Source organism: Benincasa hispida, chromosome 11 (genome assembly GCF_027475165.1).
Source record: "Benincasa hispida cultivar pf3 chromosome 11, pf3_genome.v1.1, whole genome shotgun sequence".
Taxonomy (NCBI): domain Eukaryota; kingdom Viridiplantae; phylum Streptophyta; class Magnoliopsida; order Cucurbitales; family Cucurbitaceae; genus Benincasa; species Benincasa hispida.
In genome coordinates, this window is record NC_143488.1 from 11,739,465 (window position 1) to 11,763,309 (window position 23,845).

Sequence of the window (23,845 nt, forward strand, 5' to 3'; positions counted from 1 at the left end):
AAGTGATTTGAATCGAATATAAGCAGACATCATAGTCATACTTTGTAAGTTGGAGAAAATATTCTTGTCTGTCTTCTTCGATGTAATGGTACACCTTGTTGTTTATCTACCATAGAAACCAAAGTGGTGGGTGTGATTAGTTACAGTTAAATGTATCCTATTAAAAAAGTTTACGAACATTAAAACAATTTGTACGTAACAAAGTACATCCTGAGGGGTCTATATTGGAAGCATATGTAATGAATAAATCATGGAACTTTTGTTCACAATATCTAAGTGGGATTGAAATGAGATTCAATAAAGATGAACAAAATGATGATAACATTCCCGATCATGAGATATTTGGTGAATTTAAATTATTTAGGCAGAGAGTACGACCATTAGGACTGTCAACTTTACGGACATTATGGGCAGAGGAAAAGAGTATTGCACATTGGTACATTCTCAACAATTTTAAAGAAATAATAGATAATCGCAAGTACATTTCAAACTTTATAAGTTTCTAAGTTCTAAGATAAATTCTTTGATATAACTTTCTAATGATCAATTCTAGGCAACACTTAAGGTTAATTCGTCGTGAAGCTCGAAGCGCCTTTGACTTTTATATAAGACATCAGAACAAATTTTTCGATTGGTTCAGATCTTAAGTATACATAGTATTGGAAGTTGAGAGGTGATTCATTTTTATAGTCATTTTTAACGTATAATTAATTATCAGGTTCTACAATGATGTGATAGAAAAGATCTCTCTGACGATTTCTTTTCACTTGCAATGGGATCTTCATCTGAGGTGCGCTCTTACAATGGATGCATTGTGTAAAAATCGTGACTCGAATACCTTTTCAGTTAGTTAAGTTTACATAACTAACCTTATCTTGTAATGGTTAGATGGTATGTATTATAAATACCACTAATCAGAACACAAAAAAGATTATCGTACTTTTTATTGTTCTGTAAACAACAACTGTTGTAAGCAATCTTCAAGTGAGAAAGAAAGTGAATCCTCTAATGGACGTAGGCTTATTGGCCGAACAACGTAACTCTGCATGTTTCTTCTTCTTCTCTTTATCTTCTTCTTTCAATCTTCATCTGTCTCTCTGCAAATCAACGAAAACAAAATATTGTTATCAAATCATAACATTTTTAGAGTATCGAGTTGGAACGAGTCACAAATTTCTTCTATCGAGTAGCATCGAGTCAAGAGTTTTCATCTTCGAGTTGTTTCGAGTAAAGATTAATATTCATCGAGTAGCATTGATTAACGACCAACACTTGTCGAGTTCCATCGAGTAACGAGTATTTACACATCGAGGATTTAACAGAGCCCTCCTCAGCCATTTCTTCACCATCTCAAGATTGATCTTGATTAATTGGGCCTAGAAAGATTGTATGACCCAACAAAATTTGGTATCAGAGCATTTGAAGATCATCAAGATCAGCATTCTTGAAGCATCAAGATACTCAAGAAAATCGTTCCCGACATTTTTTCCAGGTTAGTGATAGTTGTTGCTAGATTTGAGATAGAAAAATTTGATAGAAAGGGTGATTTTGGTATGTAGAAGGCCAAAATCAAGGCTATTCTTGGACAACAAAGAGCTCATCAAGCCCTTTTAGACCCATTGACTCTGCCACCTACGTTAACAGCTCAAGAAAGGGAAGATATGGAACTTACTGCCTATGGAACTTTAGTTCTTAATCTCAGTGATAGCATCTTGAGATAGGTGATCGATCAAGACACGGCTTACAAAATGTGGGTCAAGCTGGAAGATCTCTAGGAAACTAAGGATTTGCTTAACAAGATGTTTTTAAGGGAAAAGTTATTCACTTTTAAGATGGATTCTACTAAAACACTGTCAAACAATCTTGATGAGTTTAAAAAGATAGTTTTTGAGTTCAAGAGTTTTGGTGAAAAGATTGGCGATGAGAATAAAGCCTTTGTTTTGTTGAACTCTCTACCTGATGCCTATAAGGAGGTAAATAATGTCTTGAAATATGGAAGAGAGTTAGTTACCATTTATGCTATTATTTCAGCATTGAGAACTAGGGAGTTGGAGCTTTATACAATAAAAAAGGAATAGCCTGGTGCAGAAGGGCTATTTGTCAAGGGCAAGAAAAGCAGAAACATTCTAAAGAGACTAAAAATCAGTCTGGTGAAGAGCATAAACTAAAAAACCAAACTGAGATGTAATTACTGTAAGAAGAAAGGACACTTAATGAGGGATTGCTACAGCCTAAAAAGGAAAAACCAAGAAAAAGAGAAGGATCAGAAAGGAAAACAGCCAGAAGCCTCAGTGTCTGAAGGGTCCTATTTTTATTCTGATGCCTTAGCCTCTACTAGAAACAAAACCAACCAAATAAGTCCTCTTGGGAAGCATGACTAGGTACTTGACTTTGGTTGTACCTATCATATGACACTTTTTAGACCTTGGTTTAATATCTACAAGGATGTGGATGGAGAATCTATGTACATGAGGAACAATGAAGCCTGCAAAATCAAAGGGGTTGGTTCAGTATCCTTAAAGCTAAAGGATGGATCAATCAAGCTTCTAGAAATGTGAGACATGCACCTTTACTCAAAAGAAATTTGATATCTTTGGGTATGCTTGGCTCCATTGGGTGTGAGTGCAGAGGAAATGATGGAATCCTAGAAGTGATTAAGGGTTCTAAGGTAGTGTTGATTGGTGAAAAAGTCAATGATATCTATATAATAAGAAGAGTAGAGATGATGACTAGTGCCTACAATGTTTCAATAGCAAACTTGACAGAGGCAAACTTGTGGCACAAAAGATTATCCCATATCAGTGCAAAAGGGATGCAAGCACTGTCTAAACGGGGTATAATTCCTAAAGGGATCAATGAGCATCTTTTCTTCTATGAACACTATATTTTAGGGAAAGCTACCAGACAGAGCTTCACAAAATCTCAGCATACCACCAAAGAAACATTTGACTGTGTTCATTCTGACCTATGGAACCATCTCCTACATCAAGCCTTAGTAGTTCAAGGTATTTTCTAACCTTAATAGATGACTTTTCTAGAAAAAGTTGTATATACTTCCTTAAAACTAAGGACCAAGTCTTTGGGAAGTTTAAAGAATGGAAAGCTATGATAGAAACACAAACATCTAAAAGGTTAACTATTGTGAGAATATCCTAAAAAGGTTCAATCTAAGTGATGTTAAACCTATAACCTTGCCTATTGCTCAACACTTCAAGTTATCCTCAGCCAACTCTCCTAAAGATTCTGACCTAGAACATAAAAAACAGATGCCTGTTATAACCTATAGTCAGGCAGTAGGAAGCCTATTATATTTAATGATTTCTACCAGACCTGATCTCTCATACTCAGCTAGCCTTGTTAGTAAGTATATGTCTAACCCAGGTAAAAGACACTGGGAGGCCACTAAATGGATCCTAAGATATTTAATTTGGTCTAAAAACTCAAGACTAGTCTACCAAAATTAATTGAACCAAACTTAGAACTATATGGATATGTAGATATGGACTATGCTAGTGATTTGGACAAAATGAGGTCTCTAACAGGCTATCTATTCCTTTATGGTCCTAATCTAATTAGCTGGAAAGCCACATTACAACCTATAGTGGCTTTATCTACAATAGAAGCTGAGTATATGCCATTAACTAAAGCAATTAAAGAGGCATTGTAGCTTAAGGGATTGCTGAAAGATTTTGGATTAAGTCAAACAATGGTAAAACTCTACTGTGACAACCTAAGTGCTATACATTTATCCCGAAATTCACAATACCACACTAGAACAAAACACATTGATATAAAGTATCATTTCATCAAAGACAAAGTAGAGACAGGGGAAATAGAAGTCTTAAAAGTTCACACATCAGAGAACGCAGCAGACATGTTGACAAAACCAATATTAAAACTTACATTGGTCAAATGTCTAGAACAAGTTGGTTTCGAACTTCTAGGCACAAGGTAAACAGAATGGTCAGAATTAGGAAGATCAGAAGATTACAGACATTAGAGTCAAGGTGGAGAATTTGTAAAAATCGTGACTCAAATACCTTTTCAGCTAGTTTAGTTTACATAACTAACCTTATCTTGTAACAGTCAGATGGTATGTGTTATAAATACCACTGATCAAATCACAAAAAAGATTATCGTACTTTCTATTTTTTTGTAAACAACAACTGTTGTAAGCAATCTTTAAGTGAGAAAGAAAGTGAATCTTCCCATGAACGTAGGCTTATTGGCCGACACACGTAACTCTGCATGTTTCTTCTTCTTCTCTTTATCTTCTTCTTTCAATTTTCATTTGTCTCTCTGTAAATTCAACAAAAACACGATCTTGTTATCAAATCATAATATTTTCAAAGTATTGAGTTGGAACGAGCCACGAATTTCTTCTATCAAGTAGCATTGAGTCAAAAGTTTTCATCTTCGTATTGTTTCGAGTAAAGATTAATACTCATCGAGTAGAATCGAGTAACGATCAACACTTGTCGAGTTCCATCGAGCGAAGAACAAAAACTCATCGTGGATATAAGGAAAATTTCATCGAGTAACGAGCATTTCGAGGATTTAACAGAGCCCTCCTCAGCCATTTCTTCACCATCTCAGGATTGATCTTGATTAATTGAGCCTAGAAAGATTGTATAACCCAACACATTGTTAATGGGGTATGATTTCACACTGTAGAGTGTGATAATCATCAAGCTACAAAAAATAGTAGAGTCCTGGTGCCTGAGGAGATCAATGGGAATGGAAGTGTGGATAACAATTTCTACTGTGTCGATGAAATATTAGATTTCCAATATGTGAACAGAAGACGTGTTTTTATGTTCAAATGTAAATGGTTTAACACAGATAACAACAAAAGTAAAAGAACACATGTGGATTTAGAATATAAATCGATCAACACATCACGCTTTTGGTATGTTGATGAGCCTTTCATCTTTGCTATCCAAGCACAACAAGTCTTTTACCTCAATGACATATAATACAGTAGTAATTGGAAATTATTCAAGTAGTCCAAAATAAGCGAATATGGGATGTGCTAGAAGTGGATGATGTTGGAAATGAACAACTAGATTTACTAGAAATTGTGGTAGAGTTCAAGTGGATGAAGCCATTGAAGAGGTTACTTTATGCAGAGTTGACGTTGATCCTATAGTTGTGGAACGACCAATTATTCGACATGGCAATAATGACTTCATAAATGATGATGAAGAACAATTATCTCCCAATAACAGTTCAAGTACTAACGAATAATTTGATCTAGATGACGATGATGACTAATCATGTATCTACTCAATTCTCTTTCTCTGTTTACATATATTTAATATTGATTTTATATTGTTTTATCTTTTTTGTGTTTGTATAGATATGATATCAACCCCTAATAGGCAACATGAGGCAGATGAAGAATTCTGAGAGCAAGAGATCTAGGGAACACGAGATCTTCTGTGGGCGACACTCCAAGTTAGTATTCATACACATATTTTGTTGACTTAAATAAATCCTAAACTATTTAAAAAAATTTATTCCTCAGATAGTAGCTCTCCATCCACTGGGAGGAAACGTGAGCATTCACGAAATATCGAGTTGGAAAAATACGTCAAAAAATATGGGAGAATTCCAATCGTGATCAATAAAAGGGAGAAGAAGTCGATTTGTCAACATTCGGTACGATTTATTAATGCGATTGGTGTCGCTCTCAAATCTGCATTTCCAATACAATGTTCCAATACGTTGTCATACTTTTGCTGATGTTCCAAACGAATTTATAGAATTGGCTAAGAGTCAATTGTTGGTAAGTTTGTAAGTTTGTTCTTTTAAATTGTCATGAACATCATATATGCTAATTATTCCTTAATTCTTTTATAGCTTCATTTTATGCTTGATTTATCCCATCAACCACTTAATAATTTTATAGAACATCAAATGCAAAACTCATTCAAAGAATTCAAAGCAGTTTGCACATACATTATAAAAAATGTAGCAACCTTCAGCAAACACGTGCCAACCTTCCTAGCTGGCTTAAGAATAGACTAGAAGATTGTCATTTTTTGTGTGATCACTTCGAGAGTGAAGAGTTTCAGGTTATAATAATTTAGGGTGTGTATCATTTACTATTATAGAATATATTTTTAATTTTTTTTGTTCGAATGTAGGAAATTTTGGAGACGAACAGAAAGAATAGAGAGAAACTATCGCTCAACCACATAGGTGGATCGAAGTCGTTCCTACAAATTCAATCTGAGCTGCAGGAAAAGCAAGTTTGAGAAGTAGGACATGTTGACCTATTTAAAGAAACACATTCTAAAGGTGATAAATTCGTGAATCAGGCAGTTGAGGATACACATATAACCAGTTTTGTTTTGTTTTCATTTTGTTTTTCATTTGTAAGTTCAGTCACTCGTACTTACACAGTTAATTAATATGTGTTGAATCAAATGTTAGAATTACAATCCAACCCCACTCTAAATGGTTCCCAACCACTAACAGATGATGAAATTTGTGAGACGGTTTTGGGTAGGCAATCCAATCATGTAAAAGGCCTAGGTTAGGGCCCAAAACCTAAGTCAATAAGAGGTAGCAGCTCATCGAGTTCGTCATATACTCAAGGAACATAAAGTAGGGAGATAAGGGAATTGAAAGCCAATTTTAAACAGTCTCAATTGAGGATTAAGGAACTTGAAGACGTTAAAAAAAATGAGAGAGGAACATGCAAGAAAAATGGAAAAAATGAAAAAATGATTGAAGGCATAATACTATCCCAGAGAGAAGGGCCATCGAATTAGATATGATTACTTCATTATCTAGTTAATTATCTAGTTATCTAATATATTATTATCCTGCAGTTATGGTAACAAAGTAGTTATGTCTTCCTAGTAGCTTTATGATAATGAATTGTTGACTATCTTGTGGTTATAGCAACCAAACAACTAGATTTTGTTGTGTGATCTGTGGGGTGGGTTGAGATTACTTATACTTGTTCTGGAGTTCAACTTGGAATTTTTTGTGTGTTTGTAGATGTTTATGAATTTGAATGTTGGGGGTGGGATGAGACTGATTATAATTGTTTTCAAGTTCAACTTTGAGCTTTTTGTGTGTTTGTGGATGTTTATGAAATGTTGTATGGGATGTGTAGGGTGGGTTGAGATTACTTATACTTGTTTTAGAGTTCAACTTTGAATTTTTTGTGTGTTTGTAGATGTTTATGAAATTTTAATGTTGGGGGTGGGTTGAGATTGGTTATAATTGTTTTGGACTTCAACTTGGAGCTTTCTATGTGTTTGTGGATGTTTATGAAATGTTGTATGGGATGTGTGGATGGGATGAGATTACTTATATTTGTTTTGGAGTTCAACTTGAAATTTTTTGTGTGTTTGTGGATGTTTATAAAATTTAAATGTTGTGGGGGGTGGGTTGAGATTAGTTATACTTGTTTTTTTATTCAACTTAGAGCTTTTTGTGGGTTTGTGAATGTTTATGAAATTTGAATGATCTGGAGGGTGGGTTATGATTGATTATACTTACTTTGGAGTTCAGCTTGGAGTTTTTTGTGTGTTTGTGGATGTTTGTAAAATTTGAATGTTGTGGGAGGTGGGTTGATTAATTATATTTGTTTTGGAGTTCAATTTGGAGTTTTTTGTGTGTTTGTGGATGTTTATGAAATTTGAATGTTGTGCGGGATGTGTGGGATGAGTTAAGATCACTTATACTTGTTTTGGAGTTCAACTTTGAGATTTTTATTTGTTTGTGGAAGTTCATGAATTTTAAATGTTATGTGAGATGAGTTTGGGATGGGTTGTGTGGAACTTTATGAATTTTGAATGTTGTTTGAGGTTAAGATAAGTTATTCTTTTGGAGTTTAACTTGTGGTCTTTGTGTGTTTGTGGAGGTTTCAGGTTGGGAACATGTAGTGTTGAAAATGTGTTGATATTATTTTGTGAGATTGTTACTCTTTTTTTTGTTTTGTAGGATTGTAGTATTTTATTTGTTTTATAAGATTTGTAGGATTCACCTTATGGTTTTTGTTTTCTTGTAGGATACTTTTTGGAGATAAGGTTGGAGATAAGGTTGGAAATGTTGTTGGAGATGTTGTGTTTGAAATCATATGTTGGAGATATTGTGTTGGAGACGTTTTCATGTTCTTTCTTTTATGTATTTGTGAAGATATATTTCTTTTGTTTGTTTGTTGCTATATTTGCAATTATTTCTTCTTTTTTTTTTTTTGTTTCTATATTTGTAATTTTAGAAAATCAATGTCATGTTCATAAATACCCTTTTGTTTTTTGTTGCCCATTACAATTTCCCATGTTTTTACATAGGTAAGAAACTTGGGTGAAACTTGCAACTCATTGGGGGCTAAACTAGGTTCTGCGATCAATAACTAGGTGAGCTTAGCATGATGTCTAGGTTAGTTAAGGAAAGTTGAGTCAAAAGCCAAATGAAACTCTTATGAGGACCCTTTGGAGATTGAACAATTAAGGACCCTTTGGGGATTAAACAATTAAGGCATTAAGACTTTAAATCTCTCCTGAAAATGTTTATTTTGCATTTACTTTTGAATGAGCATGCCAACTTACTTTCTTTTGTTAATAGATATTTTGTTTTGATTATTTGAGGACAAGCAAAAGTTTAAGTTTAGGGTGTGATAAATGTCATATGTTGCATACTTTTGCCCTTGATTTAGTCACCTTTGATGAGTAAAAGTATTCTTAAATATGTCATTTTTTGAACCCTGTATTGTCCCAAATCAAGCAAAATAAGTTGATGTATGTCCATAAGTGATCTTAAGTTAAAGGCAAATTTTGAATGAATTAGGCCATATTTAAGTCCATTTTAGGCTTTTTGTGTTTGTGCATGAAAGTTAGCGCAGACTTCACGAGTCATCAACTGTTGTTAGTTTTTCGGTCTTCAAACGTTCTTGGACTCTGATTTTGACTAGGATGCTAGGAACAAGGATTTGAGTAATTACCCAACCACTATGGATTTGTACAAGTCTAAGGCATCATTAAGGAATTCATCGCATTCGCACCTTTTGAATAAAACGTACAAAATAATCCATGAACTCTTCAAGAATGAAAATTGCTCAAAAGAGTGGGCTCCTTTAGGTCACCCCCCTACATATGAGGATGTGTTGTAGAGTGGGATTCACCTTGAGAAAGATTGAATCCAACTTAGAGGGCACCTTAGTAATTTGTTGGTTTGATTCAAGGACCATTGTATTGTTTTTCTCCTTTAATTCTTGTTATTCTTTGAGTTGGTACATTGTAACCAATGGAATTTGATTCAATGAAGTTTGTTCATTCTCATTTACTTTTGGTTAATTTTTCTAAGGGATTTGGTTATGAAGATAACCTAAGGATAGTATGGCTTGAGCCAATGCAACCACATCACATTACATTCATACATTCTATTTCTTTTGGTAAAATAATGTCATCTTATTAACTAGGTTGAATTGGCCATTTAAGTTAGCATGATAATGGAGAATGTAAAGATATAGTCGAAACTCACAAAAGAATGTGAGACTAAAAGCCTAGACATAGGTTATCATGTGTCTTTAGATATAAGGCCCACCATAAGACTAAGTGATTGCATGAATTCACCTAAGTTTCAATAAGCTATAGTGATATAGAACTAGTTGCTTAGTGTCACGACGTCAATGTTTGAGACGACCAACCATGCAGCAGTTGGATGCTCTTGCTACCAAAGGGTGCACCAAGTAAGCCTTAAGAATATTTTGTGTCTATTCAAGGCACAAAGGAACTTGTTGAGAGGTTTGAAGATGAGTAGGCAGAGGGTCTTAGAGTTTGAGTGAATGCGAGCTTTATTGGAAATGTCCAAGGGATGCTTTACTAATAAGCCTCAATAGGCTATACATAGGCAAGCCCCACCGACTTTAGGCGCCCTAAAACCGACCTAGGAAGTCGGTTAAGACTCTCCTAGAGACTTCTCTACGTCTCTTACATACTTCTTAGGCTATACTAGGCCCTTCGAGATGCTACCAAGTACATACAAGATCTTTCTAGATACTCCTAGTCTATTCTAGACCCTTGTAGAGCATTCTAGAGTATGTACATGTGAGCTGATGTTGGGACCCTCTAACATGGTCTAGGGCCTTTCGGAACCATCTAGCATGTTCTAGCACTGTCTTGGGTCTTTTGGAGGCTTTCGGGGCTGTCCAACCCTTTCTAGCATCGTATGGCACTGTCTAGTGCTTTTCAGATGCGTCTGGGGCATGCGTGAGGGGTGCTGGCACTGCCCAACACCTTTTGGGTCTGCCTAGGCCTGTCTAGAGTCTTTCATAAGCTTCTTAGACTGTCTAGAGCACTCACAGGTCGTCTAGCATCGTCTTGAGGCGTCTATCCTTGGGGCAAGCACATAGGGTGGCGCGTGCGTCTGTTGACCACGTGCAGGGTTGCCCGTTTGGGCATTGCATGCGCACATGCTGAGAAGTATGCATCTGGACTCGTGCACATTGGGCCTTCGGCTGCAAGCCCATTCGGTGTACGAACGGCTGTATGCCTGGCCTTGCACACGTCTATATTGATGGTCGTGCGCATGCTTGCTCACTAGGGCACTTGTCTGGGCACCTGTCTGGGTGTATGCTTGTCTTGGCATGCCTTTGCGTGCCTGTGCCTAGGCACACGGATGTGTTGGGTATCCGTGATGGGCTTGCGCCTGGGATACGGGCGCATAAGTTAGCCTTATATGACGACTTGGGGATGCCTTCTAACGGGTCTTGACTTCTCCTTGGCTTTGCTAAAGGAGTCTTGGTCCTTGCATTGGCGCGATTTGAAAGGCCATTTTTGCTGGGCATGACACCCTCCCCCACTTGTTTTTACAATGACCTCTGTTGCGCTTCTTCTCTTGTGATGCCTTCTCCTTATCACTTGCATGGTAGTCATTACTTGTGGCTCAATCTTCTCCATGCTCTTTAGGGGGATCATACAAAGTTTACAATCTTCGAGCACCAAGAGAGTGTTTTAGGATGGTGCCAATAGGGCATCGACTTTTATGAAAAAGGCTAGACCAAGTATTGTCTTATGGTCATCCATAGATACAATGGTAAAGTCTAGTTTACCGTGCCAATTGCCTATCCTTGTTTTTACTCCCCCAAGCTATCCTTTTGCTTGCTTGGCGTTTTAGTTGACTACTTTAATCGAGGTTCTATCCTTTGTATATTTTAAGCCAAGTCATTGAGCTTCTTGCACGTCCATGAAGTTGTGCATAGCTCCTAAATCCAGCATAACGGTTGCCTTTTTTCCATTAATTGTGGCGTCCGTATAGAGTAGGCCCTTGTCTTTGCTCTTCTCGACAGGCGCCTCGAAAATGGTCGTTATTCGTTGCAGCAAGCCCATCTATGCTTTGGACTCTTCAACCTTCTCCTCTTTGTCCCAATGTTGTGCTACAAGAGCACTTTAGGTATTCTTACTTGGACAATCCCTCATCCAGTGTAGCCCATTACAAATGAAACAGGGCTTAGGAGGTGTGGTCTTAAGAGACTTACCCTCTCTCGTACAAGAGCACTTAAGGTATTCTTACTTAGACAATCCCTCATCCAGTGTAGCCCATTACAAATGAAACAGGGCTTAGGAGGTGTGGTCTTAAGAGACTTACCCTCTCTCGTAGAAGAACCTCTCCCTTTTTTACCATTTGAGGTTCGTGAATTCTCCTCATCCTTTTGAGCAAGATCTTTCTTTGGTTCGAACCCTCTTTCTTCTTCATTCGAAGAACTGAACTTCTTGCCTTTTGGGGTGGAGTAATTTGTGAGCAATTTGACAGCAACAATGGCATCGTCCAATGTCGAGACATTGTGCCTGTCAAGCTCTATCCTCACCCAATCTTTAAGTCCATCCTTGAAGTAGAAAAGGTATGCGACCCTCTAGCATGATCTAGGGCCTTCCAGAACCATCTAGCATGTTTTAGCACTGTCTCGCATCTTCTAGAGGCTTTTAGGGCTGTCCAGCCCTTTCTAGCACCATGTGGCACTGTCTAGTGCTTTCCAGACGCATCTGGGGTGTGCGTGAGGGGCGTTGGCAATGTCCAGCACCTTTTAGGTCTGCCTAGGCCTGTTTAGAATCTCACAAAAGCTTCTCAGATTGTCTGAAGCGCTCACGGACCATCTGGCATCATCTGAAGGCGCCTGTCCTTGGGGCGCGTGTGCAGGGTGGCACGCGCGTCTATTGTCTGCGTGCAGGGTCGCCCATCTGGGCGTTGCGCACACATGCTGGGGCATGCACGTTTGGACTCGCGCACGTTGGGCCTTCAGCTACGTGCATGTGCACGTGCGCTTGGCCGTGCACACAGTTGTGTGCCTAACCTCGTGCACGTCTGCACTGATGGTCGTGTGCACGCTTGCTCACTGGGGCGCTTGTTTGGGCGCCTGTCCAGGCATGTGCCTGTCTTGGCATGCCCTTGCGTGCCTGTGCCTGGGCATACAAATGCGTTGGGCGTCTGTGATGGGCTTGCGCCTGGGACAGTGGTGCACAAGTTGGCCTTATGTGGCGACTTGAGGATGCCTTCCAACGGGTCTTGACTCTTCCTTGGTTGTGCTAAAGGAGCCTTGGGCTTTGCATTGGCTCGATTTGAAAGGCCATTTTTGTGGGACGTGACATTGGGCTCCTAAAATAACTTGTAGAACAAGATTGAATGGGAGTGGTTCTTTGTTTATATAGTAGTAATGCGATTGTGATGCAGTTGTATAGCTCAAGAAAACTTATCTATTGGTCGAAACTTAACGATTGATCTTTGTTTCGATTACTTTTCTATTTATTAGTCTCATATGAAACGATATTTAAAATACTTCTTTTTTACTACTTATGACAGTGTATGCTTGCACTTGACCTTAAAAATTTACTAAATTACCATCCATACACGTTGTGGTTATTGAGATATATATGAAGTTACATATTAATGTCGAAATGAAATAAGTATATTAAAGTTAATTAAAATCAGTTGGGATAAAATATTAAAGTCCTTTGAAAAGGAATTAATTAAAAATAATGATATGTAATTAAACAAAAATCATTTACCATTATATGTAGAATCTCTATTATGGAAAATATAAAATATAATAGCATCATAAACGTTGAATGAGAACTAAGAGTAAAATGTTTAAGAAAAATGAAGCATAAAATCTAGTCAAGCTGAAGCCAACAATTTTCATAAAAATTGACTTATTTTTAGGAAAATATGACATTATGGCATATTTTTCATAATTTACATTGATCAAATATCTTTAAAATTCCTTTAAAAAAATCTTTAAAATAAAAAATATCGTATTTTTCCTTAAAGAATTCTTAAAAAAAAATCAATAAGAGATTAAAATTTAATTTCGATCGGTCAATCTAGACATAGCTTAACTGGTAAAGTATTTTCTTGATCAAAATTTCAATCTCCCCTCAACCGGTTGAAAAAAGCTTATATGTAATTTCTTAAAGTGACTTAACACATAAAATTTTCATAAGTTTTAGTAGCCCTAGAATCAATACAGATCTGCCCATGCTCTTTACCTATTAAATATTTTTCTAGTCACATCTATTTGAATTCTAAATAAAATACTATTCAATACAAAGCATTAATGGTTAATAAATTTAGATTAGCGGTTTGAATCTCAATCTCATCCTTCTATCACCTTAAAGAAGATAAAATAATTGACACATCAATATAAGTATATATAACCTTTTTTTCAGACAACAGGAATAAGGGATTTGAATCACAAATTTCTCGATCGTTAACATATTTGTATATGTCAGTTGAGAGTTATGCTCGCTTTTGATATAAATGAACTAACATAAATTAATTATGAATATTTTAAGAAAAGATTTTAATAAAGTTAGCTCCTAATCTCACCATGGGTTTGGCCATGCTCTTTATACACATTAAATATCTTGTTAGGCACATATAGATGACTAATAAATACAATATTATTCAATGAAAATAGTTAATGATTAATAATGAACTAAAAAAATTAATGATTAATAAATTCAAATGAAGGTGTCTTGTTAGTACCATAGCCAACTATCAACTTTTTCTTCACTCAAATCTTCCTAACAAAATTTTCACCAACTCAATCAACATAATAGTTATTTAAAACTAAGAGCATGATTTAACTTTAGAGAATTTCGGTATGATTTGCCACTAATTTTTAAATGAAAATATACCTTATTAATATAAGTAGTAACCATCGATTATCTTATTAAGTATTTTTACTAACCATATTTGTACATTTTCAAGATCTCTCATTTAAAGGAGTTCTTAGTTCATTCATGTGATATCCGTTTCCGTCCTATAATATCCAACATCGTGATCCGTGTTCATGAAATTTTATTTTTAAAAAAATAGTAACCATAAACAAATAAAAATTAAACTAAGAAATTTGTCATAACATTATATTAGTGGGGAAAGAGAAGACATGATGATTTTTAGCATTAAATTTATCAAAACCAACTTGCTATAAAGCCTCACCTCCTAACAAGCCTATTTAAGAAAGGAAATGTGCCATTCTTTTCTTCAAGTTAATTAAGAAAAATGTGGTTTCTTTTGATAGGAGGTCTTGTTGTTTTAGGTTTTACAACAATTATATGGCTTTTTACTTGGAAAAATCTCAAATACAATGAAAAGCTTCCAAAAAGTTCAATGGGTTTTCCACTACTTGGTGAAATTTTGCAGTTCCTTATTCCCCATTCTTCTTTTGATATTTCTCCTTATTTCATCAAAACCAGAATTGATAGGTCTTTTTAAAATATATATCTTTATCCAACCCTTCTTATATGTTTCTAGGTTGAATTATATTTATATTGTTAATATATAGTGTACTATATATTTTTCTTATATATATATCCTCAACTAAAATGTCACTAAATCTCTCACACCCTCACTTGTTGAATTTAAAATAAGATATTTAATATGACCCGATTGAGATTTGGAAGTGATTTTGAAATGGTTAAAATCACTTTTGTTATTTTTAAAATCGTTTTGATTCATGTGTATAAGGTGTGTTTGGATTAACTTTCTAAGTATTAGTGTTTCTAAGTGGAAAAAAAAGTGTTTATAAACACTTAGAAAGTTAATCCAAACTTAATTATCCAAAACCAAGTTTGATGATATGAAAATTGCATTAAAAGTGTAAAATTAAACATTCAATTAATTTTAAGTTATTAAAGTGCATAATAATTTTGAATCTGGCAAAAGTGATTTTAACAATTTTAACAATCATATTTACCCAGTTCCAAATGGCTTTGTTATAGGCATAGAGGAAATTTTTTATCGAAATCTTTCGATAGCCTTGAAATTTCAGTAGGAGGGAAATTCCATTTCTCCCTCATTTTCTTGAAATTTCAAAATTTTACCGAAAGTTGAGGGTTTTTTTTAAAAAAAAACAATTAACTATGCTAGTTCAATGGCTCTTTTACCATTAAAAATATATATATTTTTAAAAAACCGCATATTTATTTTTAACTTCATTCAAACATTTTTTTTCATTGTATTTTTATATTATTTCATCTCAAAATTGAATTGATATAAGTTTTTTATTGTATTTTTACATTATTTCATCTCAAATATTTTATATGTAAATATTTCATGTCCATCAATTTTATAATTAATCACCAATATTTGATATTAATCTATAATTATTTTTCTATTTATTTTTTGAATTTCTACTCTCGCATTGATATTTACATAAATATTGTACAATGTACATATAAATATTGTCTTAATTTATAGAAATAATGATGATTAAATATCGCCAATTATAGTCTAATTCAGCCACAATCAAAGTTTCCTTAACTAGTTATAATTATTTCCATCAATTTCCTTAAAGTTTTTCAAACTTTTCATCGATATTTCTATAAAATCAGGACTTCGATATTTCCATTGACATTGATATTTCAAATATTTGGTTATATGATAATCCAAATATAAACATAACTCGAAAACAAGTTTTATAAAAGAGAGTCCAAATTCATAGATTATTATACTTTTCAGGTATGGACCAATTTTCAGAACTAGTTTGATGAGACAGCCAGCAATTATCTCAACAGATCCTGACTTAAACCATTTAATCTTTCAACAAGAAGGTCATTTGATTCCAAAGTTGTTATCCCAATGGCTTAACAAAAGATATTTGGAAGACAAAACATCCTTTCTTTGCATGGAAATATTTTTAAATCTCTAAAGAATATGATCATTAATCATTTTGGTATTGAAAGTTTGAAAATTTTGGTTCCTGAGTTTGAGGCTACAATAAACACAACATTGAGACACTGGTCATCTCATAGCATGATTGAATTGAAAGATGAGATTGCAAGTGTAAGTTTTAAGGAAAAAAAATGACAAAGCTTAGTCCTCTCTGAACTTATATGTTTGTGTATGTTTTGCTTCTAACGTTTAAAAAGTATCTCATAGATTTCTGAGTTTTAAAAAATATTCTTAAACTTTCAATTTTTTATCTAATAAATTTGTTAAAACATCTTGAATGTGTTATGTAATGCTCCAAATAACCAAGTAAAGGGTCTTGTTTTTATGTTATCTATGATTTTGGCTTTTAGGGTTTAGAAAAGTGTGATATATAAACTTTTTAACTCTACTAGCGCCTCTGAATCTGTAATCTAATATTTTCTATCTAATAATAAACTATTATTAGTGAACAACACGTGAATCTCTGTGTTAATTTCTCTATTGTTTATATTTTCTCGCTATTTTTATTTGTCAATTTCATAACAAGGTTAATGAATTTCCATGACCAATTCTACATTTCTTTCTTATTCATGGACTTATTAACAAATTTGAAATTTATAGTCCAATTAAACATAAATTTTAATTTTATATTGGTTGATTTTTAAAAAAAAAAATTCCTATGTCAATGATCTATTGGACATAAAAGTGAAAGTTTAGGGACCTATACCACTGAGACACCAAAATTAAAATATTCAAAAATCTAAATGTTGATATATCTGCAAATTCTTTTGCATTGTGCTATACAAATATTTTGGGTCTGATTACTATTTTTGCATTCTTTAATAAACTTTTTTTTAATTAGATAATATTGATTGCTTGGGTTTGTTCATCCAAATGATATTTGATTTCACTTCAAAGAGGTTGATTAGTTATGATCTAGAAAGTTCATCCGAGAATTTGGAAAAGAATTTTGTTGCTTTCATTAAGGGTTTGATTTCCTTGCCTCTTAATTTTTCCGAAACGACTCATCACAAATGTATATAGGTAAATTCGAGTCAACAGGAATATAACTTAATTGAAATAAGATATATACTCTGGTCATGAGATCATTAGCTCAAATCATTCCTTAACATATAAAAAATTGTTTTGCTAAAGGTAAAAGATAAAACTCTGAGATATAGCACATGAAAATTTTGTCAAATTCAAAAGCTTAAGTGAATGAGTTACGATATATTATGGTCTTTTATTCCTAAATTAACCTTAAAACCAACATTATAGTTGTGATTTAAAAATTTAAATCTTGAAGTTGGATGTATTTCTTTGACAGGGTAAGAAAAAAAACAATGAGGATGTTCAGAAACATGCTACAAGAAAGGAAGGCAAAACTAAGGAAAAAACAACAAAGTGATTGTTTTTATTTTGTTATTGAAGAACTTGAGAAAGATGAAACTTTTCTCACTGAGGAAATTGCTTTGAACTTGATATTTTTTCTACTATTTGCAAGCTTTGAAACTACTTCACTTGCTCTTACTTTAGCCATCAAATTTCTCATTGACCATCCTCATGTATTGAAGAACTTAATGGTATGTTTAATGTTAATACTTTTTTAATGAGGCTTAATGTTAAACTTTTTTTATAAGGCTCAAGTGAATGAGTCCATTTCAACCTTCAAATTTAACATCTAAATTTGAATAAGTGTGTTACGAAATAGCCTTTAGGTCAATTGGTAATTTAACAGGATATCAGAGACGGAGGTCCTGTGTTCAAATTAATGTAATGTCATTTCCTCCGCAACGAAATTGATCTCAACTTTTTGAGTCTTTTACAAATTTTCAAGCCAAATAAGGGGTATTAAAGCCATAACCAAATCAGTCAACCTGAGGATAACTCAATAGTTAGATATATACTTTCGATCAAAAAGTTAAAGATTCAAAATCAAGTCAAATAAGTCATCCTTAGCATAATTCAACAGTTAAATCATATACTCTCGATCAAAATATTAAGAATTTGAAATCAAGTCAAATAAATCGCAATGAGCATATAACTCAACATTTAAGTTATATACTCTCGATCAAAAGATTATGAAATCAAAATTATGTCAAATAAGTTAACTTCAACATAACTTAATAGTTAAGTCATACGAATGAAAATGTTTAAAATTCGAATCTTTACCTAATATTTTGAACTTGAAAAAAAAAAATCAAATCAAAGACTCATCATAAATCCCAAATCTAGCTAAAATGTATCCATCATGACCCAATAATAAACTTGTGCCTACAAGAAAAACTTACTCCAATTATTACAATCATACTCATAATCATAGCTACCCAGAAATCTTAAAACAAGTTTGAAAATGCAATCAATTTGAAGGGTTTGATTTCATGATTAATTCAAGTTTATAGTTCAATTCAATTTATAGTTCAATTCAATCAACAAATTTAAAATTTAAACATAAAATTGACTCATTGAGCTAAGGAAAAAAAAAAGACAAAGATGAATAACTTTTAACAAACTTGTGTTCTTGATATCATAAATGTTGTTCTAACTAATAAGAGGGAAATGAGAAAAATGGAAAGTGTGTCTATTTCATTTATTAGAAAACTCCATATAAATACATATCTTAAGTCTAAAAATAGATTCCACAATGTTAGCAACTAATCCCACTAACTCCACAAGAATAGAAACTTAGACTTGACTACAACTAAAAATAACTTCAACTATTTCCTAGAAACTAGGAATTGACTAGACCATCTCAAAAACTAATTTGCAATTTTGAGTTACTAACATTCTCCTCCTAACTCAAATACTGCAAACACCTAACTTGTTCCTAAGAGCTTGAAAATGACTCACACAAAAAGACTTAGGAAGATATCAGCTATTTGCTCTTCTGAGCTGCAATGTACCAGCTGCACTTCTCCTTCCTTCTGCATCTCTCTCAGAACATAATACTTGATCTTAAAATGTTTGGTCCTTCCATGAAAAACTAGATTCAATGAAATGGCTAGAGTGGCTTGGTTATCCACAAACACTTTCACACACTTTTCCTGCTTCAGATGCAAGTCATACATCAATTTCTTCAACCAAACAGCTTGGTTGACTGTTGTCGTCGCTGCAATGAATTCAGCTTCTACAGTTGACTGAGCCACTATATCTTGCTTTTTTGAACACCATGAGAAACACCCTGAGCCAAAAGTGAAACAATAGCCCAAGGTGCTCTTCATATCATCTAATGACCTAGCCCAATCACTATCTGAATAGCCTTGTAATTCAAAATTTTCAACTTTACTAAATTTGATCCCAAAAGATAGTGTGTCTTTCAGATATCTCATAATCCTTTTTCCAACAACTATATGATTCTTGCTTGGACAGTGAAGAAATTTAGATAAGACACTTACAGTGTACATAATGTCAAGCCTAGTGGATGTGAGATACATGAGGCATCCAACTAGACTTCTGTACACATTCTCATCGGCAGGTTCCTCTCCATCATCCTTTTGCAACTTCTCCTTCTGAATCATTGGAGTGTTCACACTCTTACACTCCTCCATATTAAACCTCTTCAATATCTCTCTTACATACTTTTTCTAACATATGAGCATTTCATTCTGCCTTTGCTGAATCTCCATACCTAGGAAACAATGCATCAGACCTAGATCAGTCATCTCAAACACCTTCATAATTTCTTGCTTGAATATCTCTATCTAAACATCATCACTTCCTGTCACTAGCAAGTCATCTACAAATAGAGATACAATCACAATAGCAGTACTTGATTTCTTCACATAGAGTGTGGATTCACTTAGACTCTTCATAAAACCCAAGTTCAGCAAGTGATCATCCATCTTGCTATACCATGCCCTAAGAGCTTGCTTCAACCCATAGAGAGCCTTCTTCAACAAATAAACCTTTTGCTCTTGTCCTGGTATGATGAATCCGTCTGGTTGCTCGACATAGATCTCTTCTTCTAACAATCCATTTAGGAATGCTGACTTCACATCTAGCTAATACATCTTCCATCCATGCTAGGCTGACACAGCCAGTAGTAACCTAATTGTGTCCCTTCTTCAACTGGAGCAAAAGTCTCAGAAAAATCAATTCCCTAGACTTGTGCATACCCTTTTACCACTAACCTAGCCTTGAGCTTGTTCACAGATCCATCTGGGTTCAATTTGGTTTTGAAAACCCATTTGACTCCAATCACTTTCCTGTCTGCATGCTTCTCTACCAGCTCCCATGTATTATTTTTCTCTATCATACTCAACTCTTCTTTCATTGCTTCCATCCACTTTATATCTCTTTTAGCTTCTACATATCCTATAGGCTCTAATGCAGCTACACTTCTTCTTTCATACAACTCCCTCAATAGTCTAGTCCCTCTAACCGGTGCATCATCAACTAATTCATCAGGATCCAAAGAGACTTCTTGTTGCTTCACCTCTGCTTCTTTTGTCCAGTCCCACTCATCATCCTCCAAAAACTGAACATCTCTACTAATCACCATCTTCTCTGTGTGAGGTTGATAGATCTTGTAGGCTTTGGACACCATGTTATATCCTACAAAGATTCCTGGTCCGGCCTTCTCACGCAACTTGTCTCTCTTCACCTGTGGAACATAAGAAAAACACAAGCAGCCAAACACCTTAAAATTTGTCAGTTTTGGTTTAGTACCAAACCAAGCTTCATAAGGTGTCTTCTTCTCCAATACCCCCATAGATAGTCTATTCAATAGAAAGACTGTTGTGTTTGCTACTTCAGCCCAAAATTTCTTTGGCAAGTTTTTCTCATGCAATAAGCATCTTGTCATTTCCATAATACTCCTGTTCTTCTTCTCACTGACTCCATTTTGTTGTAGAGAATATGAAGCAGTGAGTTGATGCTCTATCCCAGTTTCTTCACATAAGGAATTGAACCTTTGCAATGTATATTCAGTCCCATTATCAGTTCTCACCACCTGAATCTTACAGCCACTTTGATTCCCAACCCATCTCTTAAACTTCAGAAACACTTCAGCTACTTCAGACTTATGCTTCATGAAATATATCCAACACATTCTAGTATAATCATCAATAAAGATAATGAAATACCTGCTACCATTTAATGAGCGAGTTGGTTGAGGTCCACACAAGTCAGTGTGGATGAGCTGCAACTTCTCAGTTACTTTCCATTGTGACTTCTTGAAAGGAAGCCTTGTTTGATTCCCTATTAAACAAGCTCTGAAGTTTGTTTTCAGCTCCTCTAGAACTGGTACTCCTATGCCATCTCATTCTTCTACAGATACTGCAACCCTTTCTGATGAAAATGCCCCAACCTCTTGTTCCATAACTCAGTGTCATTCACTTGACACTTGAAAGCTATCTGTTTCTTCCAGAAGTGAATCCAACGAGAAGATCTTGTGCTGCATCTTTATTTTGAACAAATCATTCCTATTGGAATCAGAAATGAGCCACTTTCCTTCTTCAAACAACACTTTGAATCCTTTCTTTACTAATTGACCAACACTTAACAAGTTTTGATCAATTTCAGGGACAAACAATACTTCAGTAATCAACTTGGTTCCAGCACAGCTCTCTATTGACACTGTGTCGTTCCTCTTTACTTCTAGATACTCACCGTTTTCTATCTTCACCCTTGACTTGAATAACTTGTCAAGGTCCTTGAACAACTCTTTGTCACTTGTCATGTGATTGGTACACCCACTATCAACCAACCAACCATCACATTGAGTGACTGATGAGAAACAAGTAGCCACAAATATTTGATCTTCTTCTTTCTATAATACAACATGTGTTCCTTCTTGCTGTTGTGTTTTTGCTTCCTTACAGAATCGTTCAATGTGCCTCAATAAATGACATCTTCTACACTTCACATCCGACCTTCTCCAACATCTGAAATGTGGATGATTCTGCTTTCCATAGTGTTTGCATGTACTACCAGCATTCTTTGCAGCAGACTCTGAGCTACTTCTGCCACTTCCCTTCTTCCTTTTCCCCTTCTTCTCTCTTCCACCTTCTCCCTGCTAGACTCTAGCTTTCAATGCCCCCTCAATGCTTCCTTCTTGTCTCATCAACCTTCTTTGCTCTTGTGCTTGTAAAGCACTAATCACTTCTATCACCTTGAGTGTTGAGAGGTCTTTAGTATTTTCTAAGGAAGCAATGGTTGCTTCATATCTCTCAGGTACTGAAACTAGAATCTTCTAAACCAATCTATTGTCAAATAAATTGATTCCTAATGCTCTTGCCTTGTTGGAAATCCCAATCAACTTATCTGAGTACTCTCTAATGGACTCAGAATCCTTCATTTGCATTCTCTCGAATTCTCGCACCAAGTTCAACACTTTCATGCCTTTAATCCTCTCATCACCTTCGTACTCACTTTTGAGGAACTCTCAGATCTCCTTTACCGACTTCAAGGCCATAATTCTGTTGAATATGGCGGGAGACACAGCTGCATATAAGCAAGCTCGAGCTTTTGCCTTCCTGATGACCCTCTCCTTGTGAGTCTTGATCTGATGTATTGTTGGGTTATCAGGAAGTGGAGCAATCTCATAGTCTTGCTCAATTGCTTCCCAATAATCACAACCCTCCATGTAAGCTTGCATTCTGATAGCCCATGCCTGATAGTTTTCACCATCAAACACAAGTGGAGCCAATGAAGAAAGACTGTTTGATCCTAATTCCATCTCTAAAAACTCTCACAGGTATATCACTCAGTTTATCTCGAAGAATATATACATATCGGATTCCATTGAGGGCTCTAGTACCACTGTTGTTCTAACTAATGAGAGAAAAATGAGAAAAATGATAAATGTGTCCATTTCATTCTAGAAAATTTCATATAAATACATATCTTAAGTCTAAAAGTAGATTCCACAATGTTATCAACTAATCTCATTAACTTCACAAGAATAGGAACTTAGACTTGACTACAACTATTTCCTAGAAACTAGGAATTGACTAGACCAACTCAAAAATTAATTTGCAGTTTTGAGTTACTAACAATAAATCTTAATAGGCAGAGTATGAGGGAAGTTTAAAGAAGAGGGAAAAGGAAGATTTTGGATTGACTTGGATCCAATACAAACTCATGACTTTTACTTTATAAGCAATTAATTTCATCATTCTCTCTTAACTCACTTGAAATTCTTCCATGTTTCTTTTTTTTTTTTTTTTTTTTTTTGTTCCTTTTTTTCTTGTCTATATCATAAATTAATATCTTCATTTTTTTTTTCAGTTCATCAATGAAACATTGAGACTTGCAAATATTGCTCCAATAATCTTTCGAAAAGCATTAAAAATGTCGAGTTTATGGGGTATGAAGTGAATTCGATATGACTTTTGGAAAAATGAAAAATATTTTTATAGCCAACCAACAACTACTTCTCAAAATATTTATTGTGTTTGATTTGGATAATGAAAGTGTTAGACATATATAAATAATAATATGTTTAATTAAAGTATGGGCTATATATGTGGATTAATAATTTATCACATTGGATTATTTTATTGGATTGGGACCTATTATGTGATCTAATTAATTAAGGCCCTAGATTCCTAATTGAGTATGGATTTAATGGGTAGAAGCCTATTCCTAGTTAATTAGGGTTTAATTGGAACCCTATTTGAACTAGTATATAAAGAGACCTTAGGGCTATGGTCCTCAATATACCCAAAGCAAT

At 34.6% G+C, this 23,845-nt stretch overlaps 1 pseudogene; it reads left to right on the plus strand.

Annotated features, from left to right (window-relative positions):
• Positions 1 to 14,520: 14,520 nt before the first annotated feature.
• LOC120090542 (cytochrome P450 87A3-like) lies at positions 14,521 to 23,490 on the plus strand (annotated as a pseudogene).
• Positions 23,491 to 23,845: the final 355 nt, after the last annotated feature.